At 38.8% G+C, this 15,209-nt stretch overlaps 1 protein-coding gene across 2 annotated transcripts in view; it reads left to right on the plus strand.

The window, feature by feature from the left end:
* LOC127430716 (pyruvate carboxylase, mitochondrial-like) overlaps positions 1-15,209 on the plus strand; it is a 174,187-nt gene that overhangs the window by 110,577 nt on the left and 48,401 nt on the right. The gene's annotated exons all lie outside the window — the stretch shown is intronic.

Consider the following 15,209-nt stretch of genomic DNA (forward strand, 5'->3'; position numbering starts at 1 on the left):
CATCATTCTGCCTAGCATCTCTATCTGTGCTCCACGGAAGAAAATGTCATATAGATTTGGAACAACATGAGGGTCAGTAATTGATGATAGAACTTTTATTTTGTCTGAACAACTGTAATTTTTCATCTGATTTGTGGCCATTTTAGTCGAAGTCTGGAGCCCTGCATCAGGGAAGCATTTAACATTCTCTCTCTAATGTAGGCTACATCTCTACATCTAATCTCCTATTTTTGCCTCGTGCACATATCTTGAAAATGGCTGGTTTTAATGAAGACTGATGAAGAACACTTCAGGACATGCGAAGAGTTAAAACCTCTCCTGCTTCCTTAATTTACAAGCTCCCTCTTCTTCCACATTTGATTAATCTCCTTCTCTCGTCTTCACTGCATTAACACAGTGTGTTTTTTGCACGATCTCGATCTCTTACACTTTTTCCCTATATATATATATATATATCTCTCTTCATCTATCGCTTGCTCTCTCTCACGCTCACATCGCTGCTCTCAGCAGGAGGAAGGATTCTGTGGGTCTCGAAAGCTCCCTTGTTTTTATTAGGCATCTTCTAATAGTCAATTTATCTAGACCCGCCACCACAAGATTTAATTAACTGTTCAAATAATGAAGCGTGGTTATGCCGTCCACCATTAGCTGAGGTAGAATTGGGAAACCAGCATCTCCCTTGGGGTTTTCTGTTGGCATACTTTAAAGGTCTGGATCAGGACCAGTGAATGTATTGGACTTCAGAAGTATGGGAAGACAGCTACTAATTACCAATTTGTCATTTAGCTGATGTTACTTTCACTACACTTATTACAGGGACTCCAGTGCACTTACCAGCTTAATATGCAGAGACAACTGCAAGTGAGCATTTTTTGGTTGATTTCCTCTGAAATGTGTAACACTGGCACTGTGACAAACTAACTTTTTGTGTGAGCATCCTGACCGGCCTAACACAGCAATATTAGCTTGACCAATGGCAGACAAGGGGAGTGTTCTAAAAACCTGTTTGAAAACCGTTATTATTTTCACAATTTTGTTTGGGGACACTATTGGCTCAATAATTACACACTTCAGCTTTGATGCATAGCTATATAGTGTGGTATTTTAGAGCAATGAGATTTAACAGTGGTTGGTCAGAGCTGTGGCACAGTGGACATGTTACAAAAGAAATTGAAACCAAGTGACCAAAATGTCTTTTCGCGCGGCACGGCGTTTGTCACGTTGTGCCTGGTTAGGACATGGTGTTATTGGGTATTATGGACATGGAAGTTGTACAGTATAACAGAACGTGGCAGCCTGTGTTTTTATGTCTGTGTTTTTCTACTGTTCCCCAGCTTCAAATTGTAGTAAAGCTCCAATTTCCATATACTGTATATGCACTTACAATGAAGTGTGTACTAGTACAGTGCTTAAATCTCCCCATAATCACACACACAAGAACATCCACTTACAGCTAGCCCTCACTGTGTACTTCAATAAGTGTACATTTATTGGTATACAATATTGTTTGTTATGTGAATTACAGTGGACAGTGGCAATTCAAATACAGAACCAATTTTTCTCCCCTCAAGGTTTTTCTTCAGTGGTGAGAGCAAGGTTAAAAAATGTATAAGTGGAGCAGAAGATTGAAGTGTCGCCTGACTGTTGCAAACAGGGTTGTTTGAGGAAATTATAATTTTTAAATACTTTTCACTCTTCACTTATTTTTATTCTTTTTGCCAACAAAAGGCCCTATTTTAAGAGCGCTATGCCTTAAGCGCAGCACTATGCGATACGTCATACGGGCAAAGTCAGTGGGCATGGCAATTAAGTTTTTATATTTTCATGCAAGTATGCGCTACGCCTAGGCGTAAGCAGGTTTGGCAAAATTGCAAAAGTGCTAATGGGCTGGGTCAAGTGCAATTGAAATTATCTCTGGTTATTGCACAGTCTGCATCCTTTTATATATTCCATTTTATGTCAAGCAGCATGATAAATGAAGACAGCCCATTCATAAGAATTTAGTATAGTGTCAATGGGCTATATGCAATGCATCCCCTGCTCAGTGACTATATATGTCACCTGCCCTGCTCCGGATAGCGATGTATACAGTATGTGTGTGTATATGTTTCCTCTCTGGGACTGTTAGCTCTCATCCTGCTCGCCCGTGTCTTACCTGCTTGAAATTTGCTTTGCTTCTCTCCCATTGTTCTTTGTACAATAAACTTATTAGCATTATTATTATTGATCTACTGACACACAAATCATGGTTTTAAAAGTGATTGATAGCTCTTTAATATCATCTGCTGGTGGAATCCCAAAACTGCAAATGCAGGAACTGATTTTAGACTTTGCGCCGAGATTAGACATGCTTCTCAAACGTCTTGGCGCAATGACCTATTTATCAGGAAAATAGCAAATTGCGCTTTGCGCCATTTCACGAACATACAATACACCCACAGTTTGTGTGCATACACCCACAGATAGCACAAACATTCCCACCCACGCCCACTTGTGCTTTGCGCTGTTAAAAAATTGTGCTTAGAATTAGCATTCTCACAAAAATTGGATAAGACTTTGTGCACACTCATTACACGCTGCACGGTCACAAAAATAGAGCCCTCTGTCTGCATTTTCAGTTTGTGCTAAAATATCTCTCATTTACTGCAGATCAGATCACACAAATACAAACAAGCAGACATACATAATGATTGTATGTTTGAAATATGATTCTTTTTTTATTATTATTATTTTTCCCCTTTTTCACCCAATTTGGAATGCCCAATTCCCAATGTGCTTTTAAGTCCTCGTGGTCGCGTAGTGATTCACCTCAATCCGGGTAGCGGATCTTATCGCATCTTATCACGTGGCTTGTTGAGCATGTTGCCACGGAGACATAGCGTGTGTGGAGGCTTCACGCCATCCACCGCGGCAACCACTGTGGGGATATATATATATGATTAAATAATGTATGACTAGAACAGTTAAGATTTGGTGACTATAAATAAATAGTTCATTCAAAAAAAAAAAAAAAAAAAAAGAAAAAAAGAAATTTTGAAGAATCTTTACACAACTCTTCTCCATACAACAAACCACAGTTGTCAAGCTCCACAAAGGACAGAAAACAAAACAAAAACAAAACAATCAAATAGTCCACACTACCCATGCAGTAAATAACTACTTTAAATGTTGGTCTGTTCCTCACACAAAGCTATAATTTGGCTTCAGAACACTTGTAATATTGCACACAAGTCATATGGATTACTGTTATTGTACTTCATGGTGATTTTTGGAACTTTACTGTTTACTGATGTTTTTTGTTCCAAAGAAAAAAAAATAACAGCATTTAGGTGTGGAACTACATTAGTACGAGTAAACAATGGCAGAATTTTCATTTTGGATGAACTATTCCTTTACAAAAGTCTCATGTCAATGCATAAACACACACATTCATGCTCTGACAACCCTCTCTGTAACACCCAGGGTTGTACTTTCATTTCATAAATTGCATTGGCCATAACTGAATACTTCAATAGGTGAAAATGGTGTTCGTGACCGATGTTTGTTTGTGAGAGCAGGCTGTTTCTTTTACAAGTAACCTCAATAAGAAACCACAGGATAACGCTTGCCTTGAAGAAAGGGGTATAAAGAGAAGAAAGGATTGAAGCCAAGGCTGCGTCCCTGCTCCTAACAGTGCTACATGATTAAATAAAAGTCTGGAACATTTAATTTTGTTTTCTTGCACAATCCTGCTGCCTTTGAAATGCTTCTGCTGTGCAGGCTATTTTGTATGTAGAAAATAAGTTATCAGGTTCACTGAACATTTAGTTCTCCCAATGGTATCCTCCAATGCTTTGCCTTCTCTGCTTTCTCTTTCTGCCTTTCCATTTCTATTTGCACTGCCTCTTCTCTGTGAGGGCTGATTTTACATGTTATCAAGATATGTTCATCACTGTCAGGATGTTGAGCCATGTCAGGAGCCTGGAGGCCGTATTGAATACGAGTGGAAGATGTGGAGAATGAGAGACATAGAGCAAGACTGGAGGAGTGTGTCTCTGCAGGAAGGCATCAGACAAAGAGTGATGGAAGCTTACAAAGACTAAGAACCCTAGAGAGAAAGAGGGAGTATGGAGGGGGAAAAAAACAGAAGACGAGTCATCTCGCTTTAAGTAAATATGTGAAATTGATTCAAGCAACGCAATCTCAAATACACCATCCCCCTGGAGAGTCACGGCCATGAGTATGAAGTGTGTTTGTCCTTCTTTTTTCATCATGGCCTTTTTACCCTCTATCACGGTAGAGCTGTACTTCTTTAGTGCCAACTGTCCTCTGCAGAGCTTGAGTTAGACTACATTTTTCTGTCATTTACTGAATTTTAAAAGCATTGACGGACAATTTAAACTGCTTTCTATCATTTTGATAGATACAAATAATACATCTGGTCTACTTTAGAAATATTCCCAACAGGAAAGAATGCTAATAGGGATTAGATTTGAAGAAAAGTGGAGAAAAAGTTTTTAAAGCGCACCCTGCGAAATTAGGCCAGGAATGAAACGCGAGTTAGGATTTGTGGAGAAAAACAAGAGATTCCAAGTGTGATCTAGGAGAATAATTAATGGAATATTGTTAATCGGGTTTTCATATTGTGCGAGCAGAATAAAAAGAAAAGGCAAGAACGTGCAACACAGTGCTTGGTAAACCTAAATGAGCTCTTGCCACAGAAGCTTCGAGTCGCATTAAAAATACCAAGCTTTACAATATTTTACTAAACAAAGACAAGGTAACTTTAACTTTGTTATAAATGCAATAATTTAAACTTTTGACTTTCAAAACATATAGAACATGATGAAAATTGTTCTACCCATTCTATCCTCCAACTAACGTGTTTACTGATTGTGTTTATAGTGCAACCTCTGGTCCTCTGTTAACAATGCAGAAAAACTGCTTTTTAGTAGTATTACTGTGGCAATTTGACTGCAGTGAACTTCCCACCAGCCATAGAAGAGTGGAATTGATCTTTACCTACAGCTCCAAGTGATCCTTGTCTGCTCAGCATGGTGCCGCAGAATCAATATCTACCTTTACTGGGATGAAGCATATTGTTTGGCGATCACAGTGCAGCATTTATGGTCACCAGTGGACTTGTATAGCCCATCGCCATTTGTTTGTCAGTTTCGTTCAGCCTCTAGTTAATTATAAGGCAGTATAGTTATCTGGTAAATCACAGACGATGTAAATATTGCCTCTGTCGATTTTTCTCTTCATTATTGCTGAACAAGTTATCCCAAGAGGTGTTCTTGACAGTGGCGTGTCCAGACTTTTTTGACTGGGTTGGCCTATGTGGCACACAGACTCATTTAAGGATGGCATGAAGCGTAACTCAACATCCCTGATATTAATAATAATTAGATAAAGACGATGTGTACTTTTTCAGGAATTTTTAATAGTCGAATGTTACTTACCTAAATGATTAATTGTTATTAATACTACAAAACACAGAAGACTCCAAATAGCATTTAATAGCATAAATAGCAGAATAATTTTAAGTAGTGTCTCTTTAAACTGCATAAATGTTATGGACACTGTTAATATGAACAATTTAAGAACAATGCATCATTAAACACATGGTAGTTTTGGAGTTTGAGACATGACGTTTTGTAATGCTTATCGAGTAGGCTATTGTTTTATTTTGAGACAGAAGACATTGAAAATATTTCTTAATCTTATCAAGGGCCTACACATAAAGAATGTGCAATGTACAATGTGAATGTGCATTCAGTTTTTTGTAAGCTACTCAATTTAGCCATATATTGGTACTGCCAAAGGTATATTTGATTATTTAATCAAACAGTGCTTTAAAAACAACTTCATTTGATATGAAAACCGTTTTCCTGATCATCATTTTTTTTTTTTTTTAATTTTGCATCTTAAGAGACGTACTTCAAATCAAGACTGAATTCATTACATTTTGAAAGGAAATAAATTTAGGCTATTTGAAGACTCAAATGTCTGCTAATTAATAAATTGATAGGTGTATTAATTTAATTTGAACTCCAACACATGATTAGGGTAAGGGTAGTTACCAGGGCTTTAGAAGAATGGCAGAACAAAGCGTGGGCACACTGTGTCATCAAATGAAAATTATCCATTTAGTGTTAAGAAACCAACCTCAGGCAAGTCAGATGGGCATCATGCTCATCTGATAATAACAATAACAGAAAAATAAAATGTTTTTGTGTACAGTTGTTGTCTATTTGTATGGCTTTCGCCCTGTGTGGAAAACAAATGCGGGATTGAGGGAATGGGAAGTTACTGTGGGCAGAGAGCGGGTAAACATGGAATAAAATTCAGCGGGAGAGTTTGGGTGTGGGATTGAAACTACAGGAGCGGTATGGAAAAAACAGTCCTGTGCAGAGCTCTAACGGGATGGATGTTCATGGTGCTTTTTTCACGTTGTACAGTGTTTGCAGTGAATGTAAACCATTGTTTATAGTGAAATGGTCCCTCACCTGATTTACTTAAGCCCTCTTCACGGGTGCACTTTAGTCGTGTCCAGTCTCGAGAATCAAGTGGCATGCAGCGTGATCTACAGTGCACGTTCAAGCCATATTTCATTTCGAATGACTGTACGCAGTGTTACCCCAAGACCACTCGGATAACTATAATTTCCTGATACTGCTTTCTGCTCCGATTTAAACCAATGAGGTGTAGCAGCCCGATTGAATAAAACACTTTTGCTCTCCCTCACCGATGTTTGTGATTGTCATCCTTTTATTCTTTTCACATATTCTTCACAACACACCATAAGAGCTAAAACAAGCAAATAAAATAGTATGGGTATTTGCAGGGGGAAGTTGATTTAAACAAACCAGAGACAACACAAGTGGCTATTTTACAACAAAATCACACAATTATCCTAACATCTATAACCTAAACAACATAAACTGAACATAAACCAAAGTAACTGACATGAAGACAAAGATATGCAAAATATTAACACATAAAATAAACATTACTGACCTTGTGCCCTTATCAACCAGGTACTAGATTAAAAAAACCAAAATGTGCAAATTTCCACTTTACAACACCTTTAACTACACCGTGGGTCATTAACTGTTATGTATGTGTGTGTGCTGATTGCTCTCTCCTCTTCCGTTCCAAAATAACTAAAAAAAGGGGAAATAATAACAGTAAAAACATAAAAACACACATCTTGTGGCTTTCAATGTTATACTAATATAATCAACTGAAAACTAAGCTATAAATAACTGCGGGTTATTTATACAAGGTTCTGCCTGGTTTTATTGAAGGCCCACCTCCAACTTGGAAGTGACAAATCACAGTTTAGAATTTGGGGTGGCCAATAAAATTATAGGGGCTTGCCCCCCCATCTGTACATGCCCCTGGTTCTTGACACAGCCTGCTGTTAGCCTCCAGTGGAATTCTCCCATGAGGATGCTTTTGTTTTATCAGGGTGCTATTGCCCATAATCCTCAATAAACTTGGAATACTCTAGAACTTGGAAGTTCTGATACTTTCCCTCAAAATTGCAAGGACTGCCCGATGGCCTGGATCCAGTGTGAGAGGTTCGGGCCAGTTGAAAGAACTTTAAGTGCTGTGCTGCATTTATAACATTAGTGTTAACAGACAACCAGCGAGAGAGCACAAAAAATACATGGAGCGAACAAAGTCTTCTAACTGAGCACTCGGAGATGAGTGAGCATGATTATATTTAGTTTGTAAAGATGCACGAGTGCATAATATACTGGACACAGAGAGGCACAGCCGCGTGAGTGCACAAGAGCGTGCAGACACAGAGCACGCTCCCCTAGAACTGTCCTCACTCTTTTCTAAGTGTCTTAGCAGCAGCAATTACCAATGTGTAGAAAATAGCAGGGAGAAAAAACGCTTCAGGAATTTCCCAGGGGGATTGTCTTGCGAAACATTTTAAATATCCCCGCACATTATTCACAGTGTGTAAATTTCCCAAATTTTTTCGATTTAACATGTTGGTGAAAATTAGTAATCCACACATCAATTAACAGTTTTTTTTCTGTTGGACTGTCCATCTCTCTCCTTGCAGTGTAGACACTGTTTAACGTGCATGTGCACTCACAAAGGGAGAGCAATTTCCCACAGTAAAAAAACAAAACAAAAAATTCTTTCATTATTTTGCCTTTAGAGAATAAGTGCTCACACTGAATGAAACCTAATAAATGTTGTTAAACCCCGGTTATACATGTGGCTGGAAATCATGCGCTGCTCTGTATCCAAAATGTAAGAACACATTTAATCAGAGGTGGGTAGAGTAGCCAAAAACTGTACTCAAGTAAAAGTACAATTACTTTAAAAAAAAAAAAAAAAAAAAAAAGTAGAAGACTAAGTAGAAGAGTGCTAACATAAATAATTACTTGAATAAGAGTAAGAAAGTATCCAATTAAAAGAGTACTCAAGTAGTGAGTAACTCTTTACTTTCACAAATTACATAATGGACGTTAACTCCCTACATTCCATTACATAATACACATTTAATGTGTTACAGAATTATTATTTTTATTATTATTATTATTATTATCAATGGAAATTGTCATCATTCACCATCATGTTGTTCCAAACCCATATGACTTTCTTCCATGCAACATAATAAGGAGATTTTAGACAGAATGTTTGCCTGTGTCACCATTTACTTTCAGTGAATGTGTTTTTTTTTCTCTCTCTCTGTTTTGAAAGTGAATGGTGACCGAGACTGTCAGTCCCTAACATTCTGTCTTACATATTGTGTTCCACAGAATACAAATGGTCACAAAGGTTTGGAACAACATGAGGGTATGGAAATGATGACGGAATATTAAATTATTGCTGGTCTGTCACTTTAAAGGGGTAGTTCACCCAAAAATGAAATTACTCATTACTCACCCTTATGCATCCCAGATGTGTATGATTTCCTTTCTTCTGCACAAATTATGATTTTTAGAAGAATATTTCAGCTCTGTAGGTCAGTACAATGCAAGTGAATGGGTGCCAAAATTTTGATGCTCCAAAAAGCAAATGCAGGCACCATAAAAGTAATCCATACAACTACAGTAGTTAAATCCATATCTTCAGAAGTGATATGATAGGTGTGGGTGAGAAACAGATTAATATTTAAGTATTTTTGCTAGAAGTTCTTCTCCCAGCCCAGCAGGGGGGTGAAATGCAGAGAAGAATGCGAATCACTAAAAACAAAAGAAGAATGTGAAAGTGATCTGTTTCTCATCCACATCTATCACATCGCTTCAGAAGATATTGATTTAACCACTTGAGTCTTATGGATTACTTTTATTCTGACTTGTTAGATTTTTTTAGCTTTAAAATTTTGGCACCCATTCACTTGCATTGTATGGACCAAAGGAGCTGAGAATTTCTTCAAAAAATCTTAATTTGAGTTCAGCAGAAGAAAGCAAGCCCTACACATCTGGAATAGCATGAGGGTGAGTAAATGATGAGAGAATTTTCATTTTTGGGTGAACTATCCCTTTAAGGGCTTTTGTCAGATCTGGATGAATCTGTCAATAAGAAGAGAGGTTTTGAAACCTTTCTAGTAATTATTACGGTGAAAATGTGAACAATGTCCCACAGGGATTTTATATATAATTCTGAAATATAAACCAAAGCAAGATCATCATCATTAAGCCATCATTAATCATGTTGTATTAATACCTACTTTCACTATTTCATAGCTTTTAGTTGTTAGTTCAGTGTAGTTACAGTTTTCAGTGTTGAAAGTATTTGGATCATTAGTTCTGTACACAGTACCGCTGTTCCCTAAACACAGAGTACACAGCCTGCGTAGTGCACCACGAGAAAAAATGCTGTCTGTTGCGCTCCAGTTGTCAATTACACATTCGGCAGAGCAAAAGGCATTTACATTTAACGTGGATGTTTACATGGATTTATACTGTTAATAAACCTGAAGTAGCTGCGATAGTTTCCAGTACACCCCCCAAGGACACAGGGTAAATGCGTAAATACGGCTTACACTTAAAAACTGATGTCACACGAACCCATATTTACAGAATCACCCTGAAAATGACCATCACCATGACACTGAAAAGCCCGCGTTATCATTAGAGCCACAGCTTACCTCATACCTTGAAATATCTGCTTGACTTGGTGTAAAATGGTGTTGCATGACGAAACTATTATTTTTTCACTGTGCAGAGCGAAGAAAACGTTTCACCTTGTTAGAAGAGCATGATGCTGCAGCAGTGATGGACACGGCTTGAGTGACTGTGACAGCACGCACAGTTGTGTAAACTTCCACTGTTGTAAAAGTCCCATTCAATAATCTCTCAATAAATTGTGCCTTAATTAAACCCAGTAATGTAAAGACAGGAACGCCACCCACTGTAACGAGTAAAAGTAAAACATTTTCATTCTAAATTTACTTGAGAGTAAAAAGTTCACACTTTTAAACCTACTCTAAAAGTAATTTTTTCCCAAAAAGTTACTCAAGTAAATGTAGCACGTTATTACCCACCTCAGCATTTAATTAATGTTTCAAAACGTAATCATTAATTCGCCATGATAATGGCGTTTGATATGAAAAGAAGCAAGATCACTATGGCTATTGTTATTTTCAGAGCTGTTCAGCTGCAGGCTGAAGATTACTGTTTAAAACAGTCATCCTCATAACACACCTTTTACATTTCTCATTTGTGTAGCCTACAGGTATTTTCTTTCTGTGCTTTGGGTATCATTCAGTTTTGGTCTTGTTTGGGTTGTCTAATTTTATGTTTATATCCACACTCTTAATTCACAGATTAGGCCTGATATCCACCTACTGTACATTACACATCACAACCGATTTAGTTGCAAGGTCTCCTCTCTCAGAAATTAATGTTTTTCATTCTGCTAATAATCAAATCTTTAACTCAGTGACTAAAACTTTGATCCTGCCTGTGAAAACACTACACATGGCCCAAAGTTGACAGCATGACTAAATGGGTGACCGAAAACCCATCCTTTCCTTCACAGAACTCTTCACTTAAAAAGACGTGTAAATGGCAGGACGGCTGAGGTTAATATGATGTATTTATGAATTTACATCTGAAAAGGACTTATATGGGGTTACATAAGGGATAAATCATATCTTGCAAATTATAAATGTGATACAATTTTGGGGGAAAATGTCTTAGAAACGTAATATATATAAATTTCGCTTCGGACACATTATTTCAAAGCCAAAATGGTCAAAACAGTTTTGTGTTGGGGCCACTGAAAATTTTGGCAGGGGAAGTAAAAATCTGAAGCACTGGCCAGTAGACCGGGCCAGTAGAAAACATCCTTAGTGTTGAGCCCTGTAATGGATCCAAAATTTATCACTGATTCTTGAGACATGGAACAAAACATGTCCCACAACTTGACCTGCTGTTAGTTTTTTAAAATAGCAACATTTCCACTTTGATATTGATCAGTCATGATCCCTAGAATGTTAACATAAATTTACCATTCCATCTAATTTTCTCTTTATCAAAATTATGAAATTACATTAACCCTTCCCCCCTCAACCATCTCTCCTCAGACCATAATTCAGTATTTCATATATGTAATTTATATATAAATGTAATTAAAAATAAATATGTATCTTTTAAAGATGATTACTACTATTTTCTGACAGAAAGGAAAATGTTCATTTTAAATATACCTTTTTTTATATATAAGGTTTCACAGTTGTGTCTCTGTTTTTTGTAAACACTGTCATATATTTTTTAAAACTGTATAAAAAAATTTGCCTAGTTAGTTAGCTGTCTGTCTGTCTTACTGTAATGTCTGTATTAACCATCAAACTTTGCTCTTTTAAAACTCTAAAACTTTCATACAATACTTTGTCAAGCCAACATCAAGGCACCTACCTATCTAGTATAATAAAATATTTGACATTATTTTTTGTATTTGACAGTGTTGACCCATAGTGAGTTCTAGGAAAGGCAAAAGCTTACATTTTGTGAGAAACATAGGTGAATACCTCTGAACATGCATCCTTAATGCATAAACCTTCATTTTTTTTCAGTTTTGTGGCCTGTTTTGTCCCATATCTCAAGAATCAGTGTGACGTTATTGCAGATTATGGGGAAGCAATAAAAGCACATTAGCTCAAACTGTAACGTTGCAAACTGCGTTGCCCTTCCGGCCGTGTCTGCAGGCAGGCTTTCCCCGCCTTTCGAGACCTGGGAGGGAAAGAGCGAGGCGGAGCAACAGTGAGAGAGAGAGAGGAGATAGAGAAAATAAAATGTGCTTGCCGGTTCCACCGACACACCGTCGATCACTCCTCCACCCTCTGACGGACAACAGCCACTCCTCCCCGGGTGGACTGGAGCGAGTCCTCTGACCCCTGGCGGATGGAATGCCCCTCCTTGTTCTTGCGGCTGGTAGTGAGCCCCTCCGCCTCTGGCAGCAGCTGCACCGCTCCAGGCGGCCGGCAGCAAGCCCCTCCTCCCCTCGCGGATGGCGGCTGTTCCTGCAAATAACGTGGCCGCTCCTTTGGGCGGACAGCAGTGGCGAGGACTCCACAAAAGCGCATCCCTCCTCCTTCCCGTGTTTTGTCACCACAGTTAAAAATGGGCAAGGAGGATGCGGGAATCGGCTGAACAGTCAAAGTAATATTTAATTTAAACAAAAAGACACAAACATAAACACACACGGCAGCTGTGTGTGGCTCTCTCTCTCCCGAACTGCTGCATCCGTCTCGGTCTTATACCTCTCCTCGGCTGATTAGCCTGATTGGGGGCCGGCTGTGAGGACTCACGGTCCGGCCCCGCCCTCCTCGTCACACAGACAGAGTTACAAAGGTTCACAGTTGGAGATGCGATGTGAATTGCAAGTCCTCATGCGACTACATGAGCATATGTATTCCTTTTGGATCCAAAAATCTGTTCAGAATTCTTTCTCTCACTCGACTCTATGAAAAATCAAGTAGGTGCTCAGGAGAACAGAATCAAAGCTTGGGGAATAAAGGAGCAGCATGAATAGAGCACAACACCTCACAACCTAAGAGGTATTACTTAATGCCTTTTCAAAGTCCTGGCTAGCGGCACTGGCAGCTGAGGCCTGTTATGAATGAGAAATCTTACTACTGATGTAGAGAGAACTACTAATACTGAGAATGAATGCACCCTGGAGGCATTAGGGAGGTGAAGACGGGGTTGACAGCTCGAACCCAAACAGAAAAGCTGTCAGACTCCCACACTCGCCATGTCCAATTGGGATGGAGGGTGGGCCTTGATAAGAGTTGGAGGGGAGGTAGAAGAGATGAAGGAGAGAGCAGCCTAAGGTGACTGGTTAATTCTTTGCTGGCAGGGGGATAAGAGAAGGGGTGGTTTAAAAGTCACCGAGGTGGTGCTCTTCTAAAAGATATGTCTCTTCCCTCTTCTCTCCTTTCACATCTTCCCGTCCTGCTTAAATTGAAAGCAAAGTGGGAACATCATGACCTACAGGCAGAGAGAGAGAGAGAGTTGAGCAAGTCAAAATGCAAACTTACCAGTGTTCCTCTGTCCTTTCTGCTTGATGTTGGGATTGTAAGAAAGGAGCTCAGACAGCAGGGGAGAGAGCTCAAAAATGAGAAAAATAAGAGTGAGAGGGCTATTTGGTGGAGTTGAAGGTATTGCCATACACCTTTATGATCCAGATTGAATCCTTTGTCTATTTTTGACCAAGAACTTGTCCTGGTCCTTCATTTTCCCAATAATTGTAATAGCTCATTGTTCTCAAGTTGTCCTAATTAGCTGCACTGTGACACATGAACATAACTGACAGAGTGTCTTCAGTTAAAGCAGCAATATGTAATTTACAGTGTGGAATAGATTGCATCTGTCTGGTTCTGGAAGTAAAACCCCATTACTTTTTCCAAAGGGGAATTGATTTTTAGCAATCAACTCAAAACTTTAAAAACAGACCTACCGTGTGTGCCCATGTTGTTAATCAATGGTATATGCTTCTGCTGAAACTAAAACGACTTGCAGTTCATTTTAAATATATGGACAACAAAATCTTTAGTTCATTCTCATATTAAAGACTAAGTACTTTAATAATGTTTTGAAAAATGTTTTGATAGCGACACAGTGTTTACACTTTTCAGGGAAATCAGCCTCCAGATGGCTTGCTTAAATTTGTTTCTGCATAGCAAGGTTAGGATAATAAGAGAAGGTATTTAAACACTGAAGAAATTACACACTTCAGCTTTAAGGGCTATGTGGAGGTGTGGAGATTATGGCCACACTCGATAGAACTGAAAACTTGACAGATGAAAATATTTTTGTCATTGTGTATAAGAGGCACTTTTGAGAAACTCTCCCCCGTTGTGCACTACAAATTTGAACCGTCATATGTTTTGTGGTGAAGCCCAGGGTACAGTGGGTCGAGTTTGAAGCTCAAAGACTAAAGTTGCTTAGGCTGCATTTTGTGCACTGCTGAGTTCTTGTGGCTTGCACTAGCTATCATCTTGTCAAGGCTCTCAGAAAAGAAAGAGAACGAGATGGGTGAGAGAGAGAGAGAGAGAGAGTGAGAAAGAGTGAGTGAGAGCTCAGTGGGTGCAGCTGCAGTGGATCATCACAGCCAGAGAGAGAACAGGCCGGCTCTGTCTGCATCACTGATATTGCACCTCCTGTATGCGTGATCTGCTAACCACCTATGTGCCAATCAGTAGGTTTTAATTAGGTAAAGGAGGCCAGAGTGTTGCCTGTAGCAATCAGAGGGAACAGTTCAATCTTCGCCACCACCACCTCCTTCCCTGGCTGCTGACATTGTCTCTCCTGCATTTGAAGTTGCATGCTCTTCACGGAGTGTTTTAAGACATTTATGCCCTCTGTGGGTGCTTTAGAAATATAAAGCGTGTTCAAAATTTTAGACATCAAAAAAAAAAAAGAGAGAGAGAATGCGATTGGTACATGGCGTTTCTGCCTGGAACTAGTTATCTGTGAGAAGCAATGCTTTTTGTTGTTTTTTTCAGTCATCTGGGTCTAATGACTAACACCTTTTCCCCCAAATGATTGATTTTTTTTTTCTTTAAAGTCTTGTTCTGAAACCTGGTAGCCACCACGCTACCAGGTTTCTTTTGAGCAGCAGATTTCAGTGGAGGATATTGCCAGCGCTGCAATTTTTTAAGCATTTCATAATGTAATAATGTTTATAGTAATAAAAGTTATTATAAATGGAGATCTATGGTATACAGGGAAGATATAAAGGTAGGTTAT

Source organism: Myxocyprinus asiaticus, chromosome 40 (assembly GCF_019703515.2).
Source record: "Myxocyprinus asiaticus isolate MX2 ecotype Aquarium Trade chromosome 40, UBuf_Myxa_2, whole genome shotgun sequence".
NCBI lineage: Eukaryota > Metazoa > Chordata > Actinopteri > Cypriniformes > Catostomidae > Myxocyprinus > Myxocyprinus asiaticus.